The sequence below is a fragment of the Tupaia chinensis genome, unplaced genomic scaffold (genome assembly GCF_000334495.1).
Source record: "Tupaia chinensis unplaced genomic scaffold, TupChi_1.0 Scaffold000600_1, whole genome shotgun sequence".
Lineage (NCBI taxonomy): Eukaryota > Metazoa > Chordata > Mammalia > Scandentia > Tupaiidae > Tupaia > Tupaia belangeri.
Window position 1 is genome coordinate 6,282,686 of NW_006160117.1, and position 18,828 is coordinate 6,301,513.

Here is an 18,828-nt window from a genome sequence, read left to right on the forward strand (position 1 = left end):
GCCCCCAAAAAGAAAACCTCTAAAAAAAAAAAAAAAAAAAAAAAAGAAAGCAAAGGAAAAAAATTACTCTGGTACATTTTCTGAAATATTTATTTTTTTCTAAAAGAATCAAACATATTCTCAACCCTGGAGGACATGCTAACTTCTTAATATAACTCAAAGTCTTCACAAATATATATTTATATGGAACTTTAAAAATATCAAAATTTATTAGTAAAACAGCAAGCATGGTATTGAAATAAATAAATTGCTATTTAATTTTACTTACATGTAAGATTATTCTCTTTTTATTCTCATTTTTGTCTCTTGGATGCTTTGAGTGTCCTGTTTCAGTTTGGGGTCGACAATTGACATATGTAGAATTTGGAAATCCTTTAGAGAAAAGCAAAGAAAATGATAATAATGAAAGGTTTGGGAAGTCATCACTTTGAAGAAAGATACTGAGTACATTTTCCAAAAGGCAGTTACAACTTATTTTTATATTGCTTGGTTCTATAATACAGAAATGAATGCAATAGCATCAGGTAATATTTAAAATATTGCATGAAAATAGGTAAAGAGGATAAAAGAACAGAAATGTAAGATGATGACATTAAAAGTAAAATTTTAAAAATAAGAAAAAGTAAAACCAGCACAAGAGGCTCTGTATCGTATGTAATTGCTAGAGATGGGCCATCAGTTCAGTTCTGTGCTGCCTCACAGCAAGTGCAACGATGAAACAGTGAATTACATCATATAGACAAGCTTTTCAGAGAAACCATACCTTTTCCTAGTACTGAAGCCAGAATAATAAGGTACTATCTACGTAACACAATTATTAATGACCTCAACAGCTTCCTTTTAGAGAATATAGTACTGGATTTCATAGTACTACTTCTTCTAAATGTGCTTAATGAATGACTCTGGTGTAATACAAAAGAAGATTCAAGAGAAGCACTTCTAGGAGATAATATGGGTAAGGAATATATCATGGAGAGTCTGCCATAATCTAGAAAAAGGATTTAGAATGGAGTCATTCGATACAATAGCCACATGAGGCTACTTGTATTTGAATTTAACTTAATTAGAATTAAATTGAGTTAAAAATTTCATTCCTCAGTCACATTAATCACATTTTAAGTTCTCAGTAACCATTTGGTCTGCTCCTACAGTGTTGACTAGCATAGATAAAGAATGTTTCCATCATTGCAGAACATTCTATTGAATGACACTGATTTAAACTTCTAACACAGGATGTACTGACAGTATTTCAAACAAGTTTATCTTAGCCAAGCTTGTGATAGTCACTGAGCAATTGTGAGTTCAAGGTTATGTTCTGACAACCACCAGCAGGGCCACGATCTCATGTTGTTTGTTAAAGCCAGAATCATAGTTTCACTAGATAATCTAGAGGTCATATTAATTTCCTTCTAAGGCAGGAATGAATGGTAGTGGGCTTAATGACTATTGAACACGACTGGAGAAGGGCAGTTTGTTATAAAAAGAGCAAGGTAAGACAATAGGAAACACTTTGAAAAGTTGGAAAAGATACTTTACAGTCGTTCAAAGGCATGGGAATATAAAGAACAGTCACCTTTCCATTATGAATAAGTGACCATTTTCCCCCGAGATGCTATAGTTCTCTGACCTGAAAGATTTTACCATATACCTAATAATAATTTAAAAGAATAATTATTTTCTTCATTTCTAAAACTTTGATCATCAACCTAAGCAGAATGTCATGGGAGTATACAAAATAGAGATGTATAGGATATAACTGTTGCAACTATGTTGTTACAAATTCATCAGGATTTATGAATCTGGATACTACTTGAAATTATTCAATTCTTCCATCACACCTTCCACAAAGCACTGTTGCAAACCTTTTGTTATCAGCTTATAGGCATATTACAAAACACATAAACAAAAATGGCATAGTATGACTGCTTCTACTTTTGTCTCCTCTCTAAATATTCTCAACATAGTATCCAGAGTGGTCTTCTGTAAATGTAAGTAAGATCATAGCACTCCTACATTCAAGGCCTTGGAATGATTCCCATCTCACTTGGAACACGTGCCAAAGTCCATAGGGTGGCTCACCATGCCCTCCATAACCAGCCCTACTACCTCTTTCACCTCCTCTCCTATCACTTGCTTATGGCTCAGTCAGCTCCAGCTGCATTGACATCTCTGCTCCTTCTCAAGGCCTTTGCTTTAGCTATGCCTTTGCCTGAATAATTTATCCACTAGACGTCATTTTGTTAAATCCCTCTTCTTTCCCAAGTCTTTGCATAAGCCAAAATCTTGTTAATGAGATTGTCTTCTGATCATTATTTATTAACAGTACTACCACCAGTCTACCCCATCCCAGTCCCCCAAATTTCATGTTCCCATTCTCCTTACCTTATTCTATTTTCAGTTTTTCCATTGTATTTACCATGTATTAGAATACTATATAATTGACTTACTGCTTAACATTCATTGTTTATTGTCTGTCTCTTCCAATTAGCAGTTAAATTCCATAAAGACAATGCTTATTATTTTGGTCACTGATATACCTCATGCACTAAGGAAAGGTCCTAGCAGACAGTGGGCACTCAAAAATACTTGTTTAGGGAATAGATAGTAGGACAGTGGCAATACAACAGCCTGCAAGACTGGATTAGTAAGGGAAAGTACATGGTTCAGATCCCAAGGACTCCCTGTACACACTGATGATTCAGGCTGACTGAAGCTGGGAGTGGATCGCAACATGAAGATCCTATTGGGGTGCTTATCTCTCTCTCTATCTCTCTCTTGCTTACTCTCTCTGTCTCATTCTCTCCCATGGAATAAATAAATTTTAAAAATATATGTGTTGAATGAAAGACTGACTTTATAAGAATTTGTCTTCCTAAGCATAAAATAATATTTCCCTAGTTTTGTGGCCAGAGAATGGCACAGCAATAAAAGGCTGACCCATGGGAAAGTTCCAGGTTCATGTCCAGAGACCTCCAGACTATGTCAGGTGTGCATGTGCTTGTGATTCAGAGCGGCCTGACACTGCAGTGAATCACAGCACGAAGACTCAAATAAGGGTGCTGTCTCTCTGTCTCTCTTGTTCATGGAAAAAGAAATAAAAATAATGTAAAAATAAACAATGTATCTCCAATTACAACAGTAATTTCCAGTTGTTTCCAAATATCAAGTCACAAAATTGTATATGACTTTATAGCTCGAAAGATCCTTGGCAGTAATGTTGTAAAAGTACACCGTACCCCAGAGAGATTAAGTGACAGCACAAGGTCAACTAGTTAATTTATAGCAGAGCTATGACCAGAGGCTAGGTTTTCAGATTCTCACTCCATCCACAAAATACCATGCTTTGCCAACACTCCATGTATTCAGAAAAATATGCCACTATGTCTCTGAGAAATACACCAGAAAAAGAGATGCTGCCATATTTCCAGGCACAGCAATAATATCATTGCAATAAGTGGATAGACTCATAAGCAGCATGAACTTGAATGGGTAAAATTAAGAATCTTTCTTTAAGACAGAATCACCTTACTTGAAATACCTCATATAACCCCTCACCAAACTAGTTTTCAAATACAGTGCTTTACTTGGAGTAGAAATGAAATAATTCTAGGGGAAAAATACGGTCTTATCATAAATACATAAACTAAACCTTGATCATTTTTTACTTCCTTTATATTTTCTGTCGCTTGGGCTCTACTTTATTCCCTTGTTGACAGCTGCGGTCTTAATGTGCATCTTTGAGAAAATAGGTGCTTTTTGGTCCAAACCACTTTTATCTTTGGCTTATTAGAAGCATCCATATATCATAGCCTGGGGAAAGAAGATAAAATAGGGCATCTTTCTTGCATATAAATCATGGCTTTTTGATCATCGCCGTTAATTAAAAATCCTTGCAAGGCTAAATTCAACATGATGGAAGCTTAGGACATCCTTGCTAAAGGACAAACCTGGAAGGAAAAGTATTTTCTAATTTCCAAGAGAAAGAAAGTAGGACTGGATCATTATGGATCCCAGCTCTAGAGATAGGACTGAAATTGCTTATGCGTATTGTACTACATCATAATTTGTTGCTGATTGGATGTGAACACGCTAATTCCTTAGTGTATTTTGCTTACTTTTTTGTTTCTGTGGTGTCTGTTGTTTCAATATTGTCTGGCAACATAATAATCTTAGTATTAACTAGAGACAGGAAATACACAGCTTTGATCATATAATGTGTGAATTTCACAAGGTCAGAAGAGTATAAACAGAATTTTCGCCAACCCGTTTCAGTGACATATTCAAAAAAGAGGCCCATTAGCCTTGAGTTTGGTTTGCATTGTTATTTGATACCCTTAATGCATAAAGGAGAATGGTTAGTGTAGGAGCCTTTTCAAGGTATGAACGGATATTTATTTTAGGGTTGTAATTACTTATGCTCCTGGTCGGTGCCAGTCAGGTCAATAGGATTATATTCCAGAAATTGATTTTTCCCCCAATGAGTAAATAATGAAGTAATTTAACCTCATCTGCTTCCTAATCTAAAACCTTTCACTTGCACTGCAAGGAAAGGCAGCTGCCTTCGCTTGAGATGTGCTCGTGCACAAGGCCAATAAATACCTTTGGGTTTTATATGAAGGTCATGGGAAGCTGATCATTCAGGAAATGTGTACAGTTGGAGTGCATCTTCTGTTCCTTGCAGCCATCAATCGTGGCTTTCAGAGGTGTCTCCCCCATGTTAAAGGGCAAATGCAATACTGCATTAATCATGGACCCAGACATTGCCCTGAGAATTTCTCTTTCATTTATTTTAATTTAAGTGTTTATTCAGAAACTAGCATGGAAAGTAAACAGCACTTAGCTGGAAATGAAAATTAAAAGGCAGATAGAAAGTAGTGATTGCTCAGATTCTAAATTATTCAGACTTGCTTTATACTGGGCCTGTTATTTTATTATTGCACAACCTGGAAATCGCAATTAGACTTATAGCTTTGACTCTATTGTTATAGATGAAATCGCCTAGTGGTCAGAGAAGTCCCATTTTCTATCTTCATGGTTCATATGGCTAATAATGATAGTATCCAACATGAACACATGTTCACTGCAACCCAGGAGAACACTTATATTTTCCTTATATTATCTCATTTAATATTTTTAGGAGCAGGAATCCAGCTAGCAGTGGTTTCAAGAATCAAGGTCAGGTCAGATTCCAAAATCTGAGTGCTTAGACAATGGACTTCAGTGATTTCTGTGTATATAGTTAGGCCTAAGCAACAAACAAAAATTGTTATATTCCAAGTCATTCATTGCTAGTTATGCCTCCTGTGAAGAATGTAGGATTTTACCAGAGAGCTTCCTCTTGGGAGCTCGCCATTCATCTGAGGAATTTAAAGGTAAAAGGCTGAAAAGCATTATAAAAAGTGATAACTTAATTGAAAATTATTTTTCCTTTCTTCTCTAATGTTTTAGAACTTGGTATTATCTTTCCTATTTGATAAAATTTAGTACTTGAAGGCAATTTTGGCTTTCCTTCATTTTGTTTTAGCTGTCTGTGATTGCTAATATCTTTTCCAGATGACCACATTTTTAATATATGGGGTTTAGGTTGAATGACTTGCATGAGGAAAGTGTAAACTCAGAAAGGGGTTATGTATAAGTTATTCCCTAGTCATTGAGTGCCCACTGTATACCAGGTAATGCACTAAGAACTAGATAAAACCCATCAGTTCTGGCTTAATTGCCCCTCTTACCTGATCCCAGAAACTACTTCCCTGAAACTATAAATCTTTTTAGGTTTATTTCTTTCATAAGTAAGAGACAAAGAGATAGAGAAAGCAACAGAGAGACAGAAAGACAAAAAGAGCACCCCCCAACAGGGTCCTCATGCTGCAATCCACTCCCAGCCTCAGCCAACCCTGAAACATGGGTGCACATGTGCCCAATGTGCTCAGAGAAGCCTCTGATGGTCAACCCAGAACCTTCCCATGTGTGTTAGTCTCATAGTGCATTATATTTCTGCTACACCATCATCTGGTCTCATCAGCAGTAAACCTTCTGATTATTTGTCTCATTGCCCGGGCATCACAAAAACAGGAAATGTATCTACTATGTTTAATGTATAATCACAAGTGTTTAATAGATTATTTGGCACCTACTGAGTGAGGTAGAGAGAGACAGAGTTCACGCTACCTGCACTTTTCATTCTTCCCACTCACAGCTAGATTAATTTATTCTAATCTCCATTGGAATTAAGTGTGAACATGTATCTGAGTACTGACTGATAGAATGTCAGCAGACTAGGTAGATGATTCTTCTAGGACTGGTCCATAGAAACCTTCCTTCTCCAACTATCTCTTTCCCCACCCATAAGCTGAACGGAGAGGTCTCCAAGGACCTCAAAGAGAGCACCACTATGAGATAGAAAGAACTCGGGTCCTTGCATGGCTACATGAGACAGCCACTTCAGCCTCTCTTACCAACCCATGTTGGAGTGGGAAATAAAAGAAAAATAATGTTTTATTATACTAAGAAATTTTATTTTATTTATTTATTATTATTATTATTTTAAATTTGCTATAGGTCATGTGTGATCACAAGACAGAAACAGAGACTCTGAGAGAGAGAGAAAATGAGAAAGCAAGCTGCCAGTTCCGGGACTTGAATTGCAGTCAACCATGTAGGAGTCCAGCACTTTAATTACCACTCCACCTGCTGGCCCCTAAGCAAGAAATGTCTAAATATATATGTTTCAAAAGTTCAGTTTATTTACCTTAAATAATAGAGAAGAATGCATACAAGAATGAATGAGCATTTCTGTCATGAAGAGGTCTTTGGTTTAGTTTTTGAGCTTCAGAATAATCCCATCTTCCTCTTTTGAAGAGCATTTGGGGAATTATTGGGTTATTGGAAAAAAAAAGTAAGATATTTTATAAGAATTATATAAAATGTGCTCAGAGAAACTACTTGGAAATGTTATGATGGCATCTGAAAACCATTTGCCTCCATATACATAAGATAAGAATTCTCAAAGGAATTTAGATAAAAGACAGAATTCATGCCTTCGTGGAACTTACACCCTGATGGGAAGGAGAAGAAAGTAAGCAGAAACTTAACTCAGTATCATAACTCCTTCTCGAGCAATTCTGCTCTTTATCCCACCCAGACAAGCTTGCCCGTGGCTTAATCCTATATGCTGACAGCTTTCAATGCCCATTTCTCTCCTGAAACTTCTCTGAGTTCCAGCGAGGTAAATCCAGCTGCTTACCTGGCATTTCAATTGAATGTCTCACAAATGTCTCAAACTCAGCATGTCCAGAATTGGACTCTTACCAAATGTGGTTCTCTCTTGGCGTTCTCCAACAGAAGGAATGGCACCAGCATTCCCCCTACACACACACACACTCACAGTTGTACAAGTCCCAAGTTTGGGAATTGTTCTCAACACTTTTCTCTTCCTCTTTCCTTAACTTGTCTCAATTTCATCTGCCCCCATATTTCTCAAATTCTTTCATTCCTTTCCCTCTCATCTTCCATCATAATTTAAGCTCAGGGCCATGGAAAATACTGCCAAACTAGCTGCCTTGTATTTATTTCAATCTATATTTTACCCATGTACCCACATTGCAACCAGAGTAACATTTTAAAAATGGAAATGTGATCATGTACCACCTATGGAAATGACATTTCACTTTTCATAGGGGAAAATAAAATCCTTAACAATGCCAGTATCCCAGAATTTTCTGTATCTGTTGACCTCCCCCATCTCACACCAGTCTCTCTCTCTCCAGTTTCATTACCCTGGCCCATTTCTTGAATGTGTGTCAGCTCCTGATATGTCAGGGTTGTTCTCTTACCTGGAATGCTCTCTCAGTTCTGTTGGTCTCATTTCAAACATTATACTCAAAGAAAACTTCCCCTGCATTCCTGCTATGTATCAGGTTCCTTTCCCTCTTCTCACGTAGTAACTTACTATTATAAAGCAATATATGATTATGATTTGACCATAGGCTCTGTGAGAACAGAGAGAAGGTCTGTTTTTTCACTGCTATATTCCTACTGCCTAGTAGGTCTGACGCAGGGAAGACACTCAGTAAATGTGTGCTTACTTACTTAATTAACTAAACACATGATGCAATATGGACATATCAGAGAGTGCTCTAACCACACTGGGAGCATAAGAGACGCCTTCCCTGAGAATGAATCTGAGCTTTTTCAGCAAGGATCTGTAAACATTAGGGAAAAAAATAGTGTTTGGAAAATATACCCAAATCATTTGATATGAGTCAGACATGGTGATAAGTATTCATCATGCGCTATTCCATTTTACATGTGGAGAAGCTGATGCTAAAGCATAAGGAAATTGAAAAGTTGCCCCAAACGGTGGATTTAGGAATTATATCAAGATGATTTGACTTCAGAGGCCCTAAGACATCATAATAGTAAACGTAGCTTTATTAAGAATTTCATAAATAAAAATACACACACAAACACATATGTATATATAAACCTATAATTTAAAAAAATCAACAGAGATTTATCTCTAGTTTGAGGCCCTAATCTACTCAATATGGGATGCAGACTTATAATCATTGCAACTATAGTGAAATGAGGGTTTTATTTGCCTTTGCAGTTTATGGTCATATAGATGTGTAGCCAGTGACTGAATGGTGGTGCCAGGATTAGGTAGATCTGGGTTGTCTGAAGTGAGCCACAGTCTGACTGACCTGCTGGGAACAGAGACTCTGCTCATAAGTCAAGCAACTTGGTGAGATGAGTTATTGTCTTCCATTCTTGGAGTGACTGAAATTACAGGTGAAAGGCAGCCTCAGCTGCCAAGCTCTGCTTGAGGAAATCATTCCAAGTGAGATCACAGTGTAAGACATTTATTAACTGGGTAGTTCTGTGGAAGGAACAGGGTTCTCTACTAGAAAAGGAGACAGAGTGAGGATGACCAGCCATCTTGGTGAGTAAGATAGAAGGAAGGTTGAATAACTAAAGCTCTGCTTATAGTTTTTTTTCTTATAAATTTCCTGGTAAAATTCTTTGGAATATTAAGGTATCCAGAGATTGGTGAAAATTGTCTGAACAATATTCATCTGGATATTGCATGAGTAGTGTCTGTATTTTCTTTTACTTCCTCTGCCCTGTTTCCCAAGTCCAGGAGCCAAGCACACCCTCCTTTAGTACTTTCTTTGGATTTCTTCAACACAGCAAATTCTGCAACTGTTTCCTGACACAATGAATGGTGATTTCTTAAGTCAGTTCTCTTCACTCCATCTCCAGAAGTTAAATAACTCTTGTCAGCTAGTATGGATTTTGGAGATGTCAGGGGAGGAGTTCCGACTTTAACTGTCCATGAGATTGTATCAGTCCTTTTTGAAACACTGCCCTGGCAGTGTGTGGGTAATGACCCAGTTACAGTATTATTGGATATGGTTTGAACACCAAGCTTTTGAAAGATATCTGGCAAAGATTCACTCTTTCTGTAATGCTCAACTAGAAACAAAGCAAAGTTCACTCCTTTCATGGCCTCGTTCACTCCCAGGTCATTAAACCTTTTGTTACTTTAAAGGATGTCTTTTTTGTTCCATTCCCATGGGAAGAATACCAAAAAGTCTAAAAGGAAAAAAATAATTCTCTATAACTTAGAGCACTATATTAAAATAAAGAGGGGGAAGATTTATTGAAATGAGTTGATATGTTGCAGTAAGATGGTTCTCAAACTTACTCCACTCCAGGGATGATGTATAAACCTAATTGAGTTAAAATTACTTGAACTCTTGAAAATGGTAGTTTAAAAATATCTATTTCTTATTGCTAGCTAAACATTGTCTGAGAATGCTAGAAGCTCTGTTTGGTCAATTTAGTGTCCAGTCTTTTTAGGTTGATCATGGTTTTTAGAAGCCTCCTTTCAAAGTGACAGTGGTAATGTATTCCAAGCTAACCAAGTATCAAAGAAGTGGTTCTCTCAACTCCTTTGAGGAAGACAGAACACAGAGGGTTTGAAAGGTGTGAGTCTTTTTGGGAAGAATCACAAATAGATTTCATGTTCTTACCAACAGAAAAGAGGTGATTTATTACCTTTACTTTCCTAGACTGTTTTTCTCCTGACTTGCTGAATTGCCTATGTCTCTGGTTCTTTTTTCTTTTTTCATTATTTAAGTGTATTTTTTAAAGAGAGATTTTTGATATAGGGTGCCTGCACTTGCTGAAGAGACAGAGAGACAGAAAGCTAGAAATCAGCCCCGGCGAGGGGGTGGGATGGCCATGCCATAATCCCTCTCTCCCATTCTCCTCCAGGATTTGGGGCACATAAGCATATGTGCCCAGCATGACTTTCAAGCTGCCAGGTCTGAGTTTCGAGTCCAACAATGTAACCATTATGCCACCCACTGGTCCCTTTTTAAAGTGGATTTGCTTATTTCTTCCATGAGTAAGAGTGAGAGAGTAAAAGAAACAACTCCAGCAGGGTCCTCACCCTAAACTCCACCTCCAGTCTCAGCCAGCCAGGATCACGGGCACAGGGCATATGCTCTCAGCATGTACAGGGAGACCCTAGGACTCTAGCCTGGGACCTTCTCATGTGGCCTTCACAATGCAGAACACTGTATTATGTTGCACCACCGTGGCTGGCTTCATTTGATCTTTTATGTAGAGCAGAGCCTAAGCAAAGTTCAAGATTCTTGCATATCTGAATTTGTTACTCCAATATCATTTACATGGCAGAGAAAAAGAAGATGTAAAAAAAAACATGGGTCACGGCTGCTCTTACTTCTTTACTCCAGGGCTGCCATGCTTCACCACTCAGCATGTGCACTGCACAAAAGCACCAAGTCCAGCTGGTGAAGGGGGAAGAAATCCAGTCTGTACTCTTCTTGCTAACTCTTGCACCTAGCACACAGTTGTATTCCCTCGGAGGAAAAAGTGCCTTTTGTCCCCATGACAAGGTAGCTATGGTTTACCAAGCCATATACCAGTGGCACTGCTTCAGAAAACAGAGATGTTTTATTCTAACTCACAGAAAAATATCCTATGGTCTAGTGGGATCCTGCCCAGTTCCTACATCGGGCCACTGATTCCACTATCTAGATGATTCTAGCACACACACAACTGCAGCTGATACATGATGTAAGCCGATGCTTTAGATCAGGTTCTTGTTAAGTTCTGGCCCGAGATAGAGTCTTGTTTAAGTGTAGAGTGACCAAGTATCCCTGTTTTCCCGGGACTGATGGATTACTCAGGGCATATAAATATCACTGCTAAAAACAGGAAAGTCCTAGGCAAATTAGGACAATTTGGTCACCTACCAAGAAACATACTGAGGGAGTGTTTTCAGGAAAAAGGAAGTGAACGATGCAGGACAGGGCAGGATAAGAAAGCTCAGGAAAAAAAAAATTCACCTGGAGACTCATTTCAACCTGGCCCATGGGGAGCTTTGAGAAATGAATCATGGTCCATCTTGAGGAAAAAGAACCAATTTTTGTAACCTCATGTCAGTTAGTCATTAGTTATTAGCTGTCCCTGGGTGGTGAAGGATATACAAGGAGATCCCAGGACTTCAACCTGGGACTGTCTTAGGTCCCAGGTAACTTCCTGGGTAAGGCAGCAAAAACAAATGACAGCAATTCTACAGAGAAGGAGGCAATAGTGACCCAATATTGGCCAACAATATGAGTAACTGAGTGATGGGTGCAACAGCCCAGTGAAAGGAATACATGTGGAACCCAGTATTTACTACCACCCATCATTCATGCCTATACTGTTTGACAAACTGTGGTCCAGGGAGAGTGATAGAGAATAACAATAGCCATATAATTTAGTGCCAAGAAGAAGAAAACTTTGGAAAAATAGGTAATCCTTGGGGAACATGTGATGGGTAAGAACATCATCCTTGGCACAGAAACGTCCATGTTCTTTCATGGAGATAACATGAAGATGGCAGCTCCTGCAGGACCGGAACTCTCCACTCCACACCTGCTGGATCTACCCTTGTCTTCATATAACAATGGGAGTGAGAAGAGTTTGTGATGCTCTCCCAGTGTCTAGGAAAATCCTCAAACAGCATCCTTATCAGTGTCCCAGATAGGGTGACCAGCTCTTCCTGCTTTGCCTGGAAGTTTCCTGGTTTTAGCAAAGAACATCCCACATCCTTTGTTAACTAAAAGTTTTTTTTCACTTGTGTACTATTGACCCGGTGTGAGGATTTCCATCCCTTAGATGGTCCCTGTGGTGAAAAAAAAAAAATCAATTGATTGCATTAGAATTTGGAATCCTGGGCCAGCCTCTTAGCTCAGTGGTTAAGAGGAAGCCATATCCCACATGGCTGACCAGAATTTAATCCTGGCCCTGTGGCTTACATGCGAGGTATGCATGTATACCCAGGATTCTGATGAGATGGAGAATTAGAGGAAAAAGAATTGCAGTGTGGCTGGGTCCTGTCGGGGGATGCTTGCTCTCTCTTCTCTCTCTCTCTCTCTCTCTCTCTCTCTCTCTCTCTCTCTCTCTCTCTCTCTCCCCCTCTGTCTTTCTCACTCTCACATGTGCACATGTGCCCTGAAGCATAATAAAAGAAAAAAAAATGAACTCTGCTGTGGTACAAACACACGTTAACAAGCTATACATCCAAAAAACAACAATAACAACTAGCATACCCGTTATTGAATGTTCATAACCTAATGTTCAGTGTTGAAGAGGATGGATATGTTTGTCTCTATCCATGATTTGATAATCACATACTGGATGCATGCTGCAAAAAAACACACTGGACCCCCAAAAATAAATAAATAAAACTAAGAATAAATTTTAAAAAGAAATACAAAAAAAAAAAGGAATTCGGAATTTTTTAGGCATGTATTATTTTCCTAATTCATGGTGAGGGCCAAGCAAGCTTTTCTGCAGCTGTGTGAGAGTAGAATAAGAAGGGACAAGTATAGATAAATAAGAAAGAAAGGATGATGGTTTCCAAATTGGCAAGTTTGGACTCTATGGAGCAGGTAAGAAGTGAGAGATTATTGGAAGACTGTGGTGGCTGATTGGTGATATCTTTAGGACAATGAGTCTGAGGATAGTATGCAGAAAGCAGAACAAAGAATGAGCTATCTTCTCTATGGGTGACTTTTGTCAAGTGGGTTGGTAGGAGTATTAGTCACACCCTGTTTCTCTTGGCCTCACTCTAATCTGATCTTGCAAATTCAATTTGTATTTAAGAAGCTGGAACTTTGCATAATATATTTCTGGAAGACTACATAAGAAATTGGAAAAAATGGATATCCTCTGGGAGAAGAACTAGAAGGCTGAAAAGCAGAGTGGTAGGGGAGATGGTTCAATATATTCCCTCTGTAACATTTGGATTTTGAACCATGTTAATGTATTATCAATTCAGAAATTAGTAATACAATTTATAATGAATACACAATAATAAATAATAGACACAGGATGAATCAGGCTGGACTGTATTTTAGAATTCTGCATCCAATTTTCCAGAGTTTAATTGATTGATTCTGAGTCTAACTTAATTCCGTTCATATATATCAATCTCAAAAAAAAAATGATGGATTTAATTTGATTTTGATGTAAATGTGGAATTACTTATAGTTATTATTTTAATGGTTTTTCCTGTGTAAAACTAACAACAAACAAAATTAAATTAAATATACAGACAAGCAGAAGTTAATGTCCAATTTAAGCAGCACGACATGGTAGAAAGCACATGTATTTGGGTTCAAAGCATGCTTGTTGTCATTTATTAGCTATGAGCTCTTTGGGCAAGTTCATTTACCTCATTGAGCCTATTTTCTTGTCTGTAAGTGATAATAATAGCTGCCTCAAAGGGCTACCATAGAGATTAAATGAGAATTCATATGTGAAAATTCATAAAAAGAGGAATGTTTTCCTTTCTCTCCCAAAGCATCTGGTATCATGCTGTCCACACAGATGGTGTTAAATAAACATGAGCTGAATAATAAAATAAATGCCAAGAAATGATTAATTGCTAGGTGATACTTAATTTGACATCAATAGTGTAATATAGAGAAAATCAAACTGAGATCTAGGATATCTGGGTTCTAAACCCAACACTCTTTGACCTTAAATGAGTTGCCTAAGTTAATTACTATTGAGTTCTTTATGCCTGGGATGCTATTTCCTCAAAATCTGCAGGGCTCACTCTCTCATCCCTCTCTTAATTTTTTAAAAGAGATTTTTGTTATAGGGCATGCGTGCTCACTGGAAAGACAGAGAGATACAGAGAGGGAGAGAAAGCGAGAAATCACCATCCCAGGGAGATGGCCATGCCACTGTCCCTTCTCCTCTATTCTCCTCTTGGGATATCAGGCATGCATGCACATGTGCCCGGTGTGTGTTTTAAGTCACTGGGTCAAGGACTCGAACCGCAGTCGACTACGTAGGACTCGAGCAACATAACCATTACATCATCTGCTGGTCTCATTACTGAAGACTTTTTAATGAAGACTTTTCAAAGAACCTATTTTGATTTGTAAGCCCTCTCTTCCCTGTAACTCTAGATTACTTAGCAAGATTTACCATGCTATTTATTTGACTCGTTTATTAGTACCTTTTTCACCTCTTTATTATATAAACCTCATGGAAGCAGGAATTGTTGGTTACCATGTACTCTGCTCTATCTTCACCATTTAAAGCACTGCCCGACACATGGAAGTCATTGCATTTTGTTGAAAGAATAAATGCATAAGTGCATAAGTTGAGAGACTGAGCCAGGAGAACTCTACAGTCATTTCCAGTTCTATAGTTCCAAAGCAAATGCTTAAAATGACTATTTTGTTCCAATTTTGAGTTAGCCCTAAAATTTTCTAATCTTTGTTACTAGAAAGACTAACCTTAGCATAATGACTTTTTTTTTATGATTGAAAAAAGTAAAAGATTGATGTCAGCAGGGAGAGTGAAGGTTGAGGTGGCTAGAGTTCACATGGCTGAGTGAGTTGTTCAAGTCTCAGACCTGGCAGCTTGAGAAATACACAAGGTAAGTGTGCATACATGTCCAAAATCCCAGAGGAGAATGACGGAGAGAGGACTGTGGTGTGGCCATCACCCTGAAGGAGTAATTTCTCACTTTCAGTCTCTTTCTCACTCTCTCTCCAGCAAGTGTACATACCTATAGCAATAAAGCCTGATAGCAAAGTAAACAAACAAACAGAAAAACAAGAAACTGAAGTGTATCTTTTTTTTTTTAATATAAACATTTTTAAAGGTTTTTGCCGCAGGGCACATGCACTCACCGGAAAGAGGGAAAGTGAGAAATCAACACCTGGAAGGGATGGTCATGCTGCAATTCCTTCCTGAACTCTATTCCCCTCCTGGGATTTTGGGCACACCTACACATGGGCCTGATGTGATTTTTCAAACTGCCAGGTCTAGGATTCAAACCACCATCAACCATGTGAGAGTCCATCACCTTAATCACCATGCCACCTGCTGGTCCCCAGCAGGCAAATAGGCCTGTCTCCTTTGAAAATTAGAGAAATGTTGAAGTCCATGAGGAAAAATAAAAGAAAATTAAATAGCCTAAGATGTTTATCAACCTAAGAAAGTAAGATGGTAAATTTTTCACATACTCTTCTGTATTCAAAAGTATAGTAAATGTAGTAAATTTAATTTTTTTCTTAGAAACTATTTATTTTGGGAAGCAGCAGTTAGCATAATGGCTATGTCGCTGGACTCCCACGTAGTCAACCGCGGTTCGCATCCTGGACCCGGTGGCTTAAAACTCATGCTGGGCGCGTGTGTGTGCGTACCCAGGATCCCGAGAGGAGAATGGAGGAGAAAGGATTGCGGCGTGAGCATCCCCCCGGGGGGTGATTCCTCGCTTTCTGTCTCTGTCTCTCTCTGTCTGTCTGGTGAGTCCACGTGCCCTATAGCAAAAAATATCTCTCAAAAAAAAAAAAAAGGGAACTACTTATTTTGATGATTTCTCATTTAAATTTCCATATGCTACAAAATAAATAGAAAGGTAAATTTTGATAATGAAATCACCACGTATCCATGTGGAATTCGTGTAACAAGTTTAAATATTTTCTTTCATAATTCTTTGATTTGGTTTTTTTCTTTTTTAGATGTTAAAACTTTTTATTTGCATTCCAGTAATTAAAATCATTTGAACAAAAAAATGGCACTCTGATAAAACTGCATTTGCAGCCTGCAGAACACCTTGGACCAGCTTGGTTTTAGACTGCAGTGTTGCCCCATCCAGCTTCTTTTATTAACATACAAGTTTTTTTCCTTCCCTACCAGTCCTGCATGCCAAATGAGAGAGGCAAGGGCATCTTTGTCATCAGTAGTTCTCGATTCTTTAAAATGAGAAGTCAGCATAGTCATTTAAACTTGATCTAGTATCTTTGCATCTTACAAAGTTAAACAGCTGAAAGAAGTAAACTAAGAAGGCAATGCTTGTGGGATGTACGGTATACACTGGCAGCACATGCCTCATTATAATTTACCTGCTTGCTTCTTTTTTTTTTTTTTCCTTTGGTATGCAGTGGCTTTCTTGCATTTCTATCTTCTTCAGTTTCAGTGTATCTCATTTCTCAATTTCAGCCATAGCAGATTTGTCAGGCATGGTTGCAGAGGACGTAGAGCAAGGCCCTTGGAGCAAGTGAGGTTTGGTCTAGGCAGTGCCCGCCTCTCCCCTACCCTCCAGGGTCTGGTTTACCTTCTAAAGTTTGGTTTGTTATTTGGAATCCTTGTTTCAGGAGCTGTAGTCATTTTTAGCATTTCTGAATAAAGTAAATAGGAGCGACTTAAATTTGAGTCTCATCGGAAATACACTACGAAAACGTGAACTTTGTGTGTCCAGTTTGGGAAGCCAGGCCCATGAAAAGTCAGTCATTGGGGTAGAAGACAAAAGGCTTGTACCTAGTCAAAATCTACCATTGCCTCAATATGTGATTTTAGGTGTGTTCTGTAACTCCTCTGCTTTCTGATTCTTTAACTGTAGTAAGTATAGAGTGTACATTGTAGAGGCTGGCCTTAATAGGTAGTCAGCACTTAGGTATCTAATAAGGACAGAGAATGTGCCTTGGTCTCTCTTGGCTTTCTCACTGGTGTCCTTATAGATAGATCCCTGACATTCTATTTTTAATTCAAAAGGATAAAAGGCTGGTCCCTTAGTTCAGTGGTTAAGGAAATCAAACTCCCATATGGCTGACCCCAGTTTAAATCCCAGCTATGAGGGCTGGAAAAGCATGCCGGGCATGTATGAGTGTATGATCCAAATCCTGACAGGATGGAGGAATAGAGGAAAAGGAATTACAGTATAGTCATGCCCCATTTGGGGGTTTTGTCTCTCTCTTTTTCTCTCTCATGAGTGAGTACACCTCTGGTAATTAAAAATAAAATAAGAATATAGGCAACTTTAGTTTGAGATTCCTTAGTTGATCAAATACAATAGTTACATAGACAATAAATTATATTTGCCCCTTGAGGCAGGAAAAAATCATATGTGTTCATGAAGTCATTTTATTTTTTCCTGGTTATACACAAAGACTACATTTTCCCATCGCTCTTGCACCTAGATGAAACTATGTGACCAGCTCTGTACATTGAATTGTATGTCAGGTTAGGTGCTCTCACTTGGAGCCTATGTCTTTAAATTTTCTGTGAGTTCCCCTACATTCTTTGGTCTCCTTGCTGTACACAGATCACACAATGTAGGATTCCAAAGTCAATTCATGAGGAGATGTCTCAATCCTAGTCACTACTGAGAGGGAAATTTCCCAGAAGAACTGTATAGATAGAATTATCTGCTCTAGGGCCAGCCAATGGCATGATAGTTAAGGTGCCTGAATCCCACATGCCGACAATATGGTTCAAGTCCTGAACCTGGTGGCTTGAAAAACACACCAGACACATGTGTGTGCATGTCCAAAGTCCTGATGGGGAATGGAGAAGAGATGGTGATGTGACCATATCTCATCCCCATGGGAGGTGATTTCTTGCTTTCTCTCTTTCTCTCTCTCTCATACAGGCACTATGTGACAACTTTAAAAAAATAGGTGTCTGCTCTGAAGTTTGCACTGGAAAGAACTTAACTTATTAAGTATCTGAGATTTAAGGTTAATTGTTATACCAGTTAGACCTGTCCTAAATAATGTATTCTGCTCCATTCTACAATCAACTACCTAATAATTCTTTCTCCTGGTTTGATTTATTTTCCATTGAAGAAACTGGATAATATTTCAAATTTATGGTAACAACCGATTTGACCATTCAATCAGATTTTGAGCTGGGTAGATATGGGGCATTGTGCAACAGTGCACTGAAACTTACCTCTAGGATTCCTGTTCCGATACTGCTCCATCTTTGTAGGTGAAGAGGAAAGGAAAGATTAAAGAGCCAGTTCCCATCATTAAAGATAATGTCTCATATTTCATCCAGAGGCACATAGGCAAGTATTTTAAATGTAGATTCATTGGGCTAGCTTAGCAATTTACATGTAAGTTTGAAAATGAAAAGTTAGTGTTCTCCTAGCAATGTGAACTTTTCTAAATTGTGTATCACCTCTAGGCTAAGGTCAAGTGAATGTAGTTAACCCTCAAAGAAGACATTTCCATAAAATTATGGGAAACTTGGGACCAGCAGTTAGCGTAATGGCTATGTCGCTGGACTCCCACGTAGTTGACCGCGGTTCGCGTCCCAGACCCGGTGGCTTAAAACTCACGCCGGGCGCGTGTGCGTGCGTGCCCAAGATCCCGAGAGGAGAACGGAGGAGAAGGGATTACGGCATGGCCATCCCCCCTGGGGGGTGATTTCTCGCTTTCTGTCTCTCTGTCTCTCTCTGTCTGTCTGGCAAGCACACGCGCCCTATAGCAAAAACCT

At 38.5% G+C, this 18,828-nt stretch overlaps 1 long non-coding RNA gene across 2 annotated transcripts in view; it reads right to left on the reverse strand.

Annotated features, from left to right (window-relative positions):
- The window catches only part of LOC102491088 (uncharacterized), a 52,480-nt gene extending 44,436 nt beyond the window's left edge, over positions 1-8,044 (reverse strand). For both annotated transcript variants that reach the window (XR_003551050.1, XR_335994.3), the window contains exons 1-2: positions 7,833-8,044; positions 269-372 (exon numbers count right to left, since the gene is read on the reverse strand). This is a non-coding gene — a long non-coding RNA (uncharacterized LOC102491088). The remainder of the gene's footprint in view (positions 1-268; positions 373-7,832) is intronic.
- Positions 8,045-18,828: the final 10,784 nt, after the last annotated feature.